This window comes from Hibiscus syriacus, unplaced genomic scaffold (genome assembly GCF_006381635.1).
Source record: "Hibiscus syriacus cultivar Baekdansim isolate YM2019G1 unplaced genomic scaffold, ASM638163v2 tig00112428_pilon, whole genome shotgun sequence".
Lineage (NCBI taxonomy): Eukaryota > Viridiplantae > Streptophyta > Magnoliopsida > Malvales > Malvaceae > Hibiscus > Hibiscus syriacus.
In genome coordinates, this window is record NW_024063329.1 from 4,677 (window position 1) to 9,352 (window position 4,676).

Sequence of the window (4,676 nt, forward strand, 5' to 3'; positions counted from 1 at the left end):
TGGGAGATTTTACTCTCCCGAAACATCCAATGCTTCAGAACAAGCGAAAGCAAAAGGAAAAGCCGTGACAATACCTCATAAGGTATTTGAGGATGAATCCCTTCCAGCATTTAATGAGCCTGTGACAGAAAAACAAGCCCAAGAATTTTTGAAATTTTTGAAACATAGTGAGTAGTGTGGTTGAACAACTACAAACAACAAGCGAGAATTTCTATTCTTGATCTCTTGATGAATTCAGAAGCACATAGAAATGCTTTGATGAAAATCCTCAATCAAACATTATCCCCGAAGATATATCCTCAATAAACTTGACAGAATTGTGGGACATATAGCCGCTGACAATTACATAACGTTCACAGATGATGAAATACCGGAAGGCGGAATGGGGTCAGTAAAAGCTTTGAACATCACGACACATTGTCATGGTCATGTGTTGCCAGGAGTATTGATTGACAATGGATCTGCTCTCAACTTAATGCCCCTAGTTACACTTCAAAGAATGCCTCTGGATCAATCACACATGAAGAGTTATCAGAATGTGGTACGAGCATTTGATGGTACTCAAAAAGAAGTGCTTGGGAAAATGGAAATACCATTGTTAATCGGCCCAGTCGTGTACAATATTGACTTTGTGGTGATGGACATCCACCCCACATATAATTGTCTATTAGGGAGGCCATGGATTCATTCAGCAGGAGCCGTTCCTTCTTCATTACATCAGAAATTGAAATTTGTTGTTGATGGACAACTAATATGCGTCAGTGCTGAAGAAGAAATCATTGCGTCTGTAACAAGCGATGTTCCATATATCGACACCAATGATGAGGCTCTTGAATGCTCTTTCGAGCTCTTGAATTTGTAAATGCAACCTTTATTGCAGAAGGAAGCAAATTCCATATCCCAGACTGTCTGATTGCACCAAGATGACGGTACAACAAACTTAGGCATCGGAGCTAAAACTGGGAGAGGTCTAGGAAAGAATCTTCAAGGGATTTCAGTTCCTATCAGTATAAAGATGAAAAAAGACCGTTTTGGGCTAGGGTTTAAGCCCAATCTTCAGCAAAAAACAAAGAGATGAAAAGAAGATGTGAAGACAGAAAGGCAAAATTGAAAAGGGGGAAATCTTTTGGAAACACATGTCTTTCCCACAGTTGAAGACCACATTCAGATCAGGGGGAACAATTAATGTGGAACAGCAGCTTGTTGAAGCCTTTAAAGAAGAAAAGTTGACGAAAGATCAAGACATAGTTGAAGAAGCTATGATGGATTATTATCAACATGATCATGAATGACAACAAAACTGGCAAATACTTGGATAGGATTCGTCCATGTCTTCCTGGAGAAACACTCATCAATTGACCGCTGAAGATCTTCCCATAGTTTTTAATATTAATACAGAGTAATATTCAGAACTAATCTTTATGTTTAGCTCAAAAATATGAAAACTTTTTGTTATCTTGTAAAAGAAATTATGTTAAATATAAGGAACTTTCTTTAAAATTTTCAGATGGCAATCATCTTTACATTTTCTTTACATTTTTACATTTATTTTTCATAAATTTACTATATTCTTTCGGAAATATGTCCGACTTAAATTTGCAGGTGTCACAGTGTTAATAGCATGTTTATTCCTAGATTTAATCCAGTGATAAATTTAGAGCAGCCTATGTCTGGAAGAAATCATGGTTGTGAAGATGAACTGGAATGTGATGTTCCTACTGAATTATTAAGATTGGTAGAAAAGAGGACAAACAAATTCTACCACACAAAGAAGAGGTTGAGACTGTGAATTTGGGAACAGATGAAGAAAAAAGAGGTGAAAATTGGCACTACTCTGACAATCCAGATAAAGCAAGAATTGATAAATCTCCTTCTAGAGTTCAAAGATATCTTTGCCTGGTCTTATCAAGATATGCCTGGTTTGAGCACAGATATAGTGATACACAAGCTTCCAATCAATCCAGAATATAAACCGGTTCAACAAAGCTCAGAAGAATGAGGCCAGAAATGTTGTTGCAAATCAAAGAAGAAGTAATGAAACAAATCAATGCAGTTTCCTACAAGCATCTAAATACCCAGAATGGGCAGCCAACATTGTTCCCGTACCAAAGAAAAATGGGAAAGTTCGAATGTGTGTGGATTACAGAGATCTCAACAAAGCTAGTCCGAAAGATAGCTTTCCCTTACCCCACATAGACACATTGGTGGATAATACTGCAGGACATGCATGGTTTCATTTATGGATGGATTTTCAGGATATAATCAGATAAAAATGAATCCTGAAGACATGGAAAAAACAACATTTATAACATGTGGGGCACATTCTGTTATAAAGTGATGCCATTTGGATTGAAAATGCAGGGGCAACGTATCAAAGAGCCATGGTAACTTTGTTTCATGACATGATGCACAAAGAGATTGAAGTATATGTAGATGACATGATTGCCAATCCAGAACGGAAGAAGAACATATTCAAAATCTGAGAAAGCTTTTCCAGAGATTGAGGAAATATCAATTAAAGCTCAACCCCGCAAATGCACTTTTGGGTAACTTCCGGGAAGCTTTTGGGATTTGTAGTCAGCAAAAAAGGAATCGAGATTGATCCAGATAAAGTCAAGCAATTCAAGATCTTCCACCACCCAATAAAAAAAGAAGTTCGAGGATTTTTGGGAATTAAATTATATATCTCGGTTCATTTCTCAATTAACTGACAAATGTGATCCAGTGTTCAAATTACTTCAAAAGAACAATCCTGAAGTCTGGAATGAAGAATGTCAAGAAACTTTGGATATTATTAAGAATACTTATCCAATGCCCCAATTTTAGTATCACCAATGCCTGATAGACCATTAATTCTCTATTTGACGGTCTTCGAAAATTCGATGGGATGTGTACTAGGACAGCATGATGAATCAGGAAGGAAAGAAAAAGCTATTTATTATCTGAGCAAAAATTTACTGATTGTGAAGTTCGATATCCACCAATACAAAAATTATGTTGTGCCTTGTGTGGGCTACTCGAAGACTCAGACAATATATGTTATACCATACTACTTGGTTGATATCCAAACTTGATCCTTTAAAGTTCTTAATGGAATCACCAGCTTTGACAGGCAGAATGGCTAGATGGCAGATGTTATCTGAGTTTGACATTATCTATGTCAACCAAAAAGCGATAAAAGGAAGTGTCATAGCTGATTTTCTGGCCAGTCGTGTATCAAATGATTATCAGCTTTTGAACTTCAATTTTCCCGATGAAGATTTGTTGTGCATACCATGAATGAAGAAGTCAGAACAAATGAATTTGCAACTTGGAAGCTTTATTTGATGGAGCATCTAATGCTTTGGGACGAGGAATCGGGGCAGTGATTTCTCCAGAAATGTTTATTATCCCTTTACAAGTAGACTGGAGTTCTTTTGCACCAATAACATGGCGGAATATGAAGCTTGTGTCATGGGATTGAAAGCAGCTATAGAAAGAAAAATCAAATTTCTCAAGATATATGGAGATTCATCTTTAGTGGTGTATCAATTGCGAGGAGAATGGGAAACAAAGATCCCAAATTGTTGGAATACCAAAATTTTATCCTTGAATTAGTGAAAGAATTTGAGAAAGTTACCTTCAATTATCTCCCTCGAGAAGAAAATCAAATGGCATATGCTTTGGCTACATTAGCTGCTATGTTTCAGGCAACTCAGAAGGTTGATATGATGCCAATCAAAATGCAAGTATATGAAATTCCTGCACATTTTAGTGTGGAAGAAGAGGTAGATGGTAAACCATGGTATCATGATATCCTGCAATATATCAAAAATCAAAGTTATCCACCAAATGCATCGGAAATTGATAAAAGAACCTTGAGAAGAATGGCTGCTTGATATTTTCTTGATGGAGAGATTATGTATAGAAGAAGCAATGATCAAATGCTATTGAGATGTTAAATACCAGCGAAGCTCGAAACGTCATTGAAGAAGTACACAGTGGAATATGTGGAACACATGCAAATGGTCTTTCTATGGCCAGAAAAATAATGAGATATGGATATTATTGGGCTACCATGTACACAGATTGCATTGATTACGCAAGGAAATGTCATAAATGCCAGATATATGCACAAGATTCATGTACCCCCATCTCCTTTACATGTAATGACAGCACCCTGGCCATTTTCTATGTGGGGAATAGATGTCATTGGGGCAATCACACCAAAACATCGAATGGACATTGCTTCATCCTGTGGCAATTGATTATTTTACCAAATGGGTTGAAGCTGCTTCATACACCAATATTAAGAGGTCCACAGTCTGCAAATTCATAAAGAAAGAGATAGTTTGCCGATATGGCCTACCAGAAAGGATCATTACAGATAATGCTCTGAACCTGAACAACAAAATGATGACCGAACTTTGTGCACAGTTCAAAATCAAACATGCAAACTCAGTGGCATATCGTCCAAAGAATGGGGCAGTTGAAGCAGCAAATAAGAACATCAAGAGAATCATTACAAAGACTACTGAAACTTACAAAGATTGGCATGAGAAGTTACCTTTTGCTCTATATGCATACCGAACTACTGTTCGAACATCTACTGGGGCAACACCGTTTCTTTAGTCTACGGGATGGAAGCAGTCTTACCAATTGAAGTTGAGATTCCATCGCTCCGAATATTGAGAGAA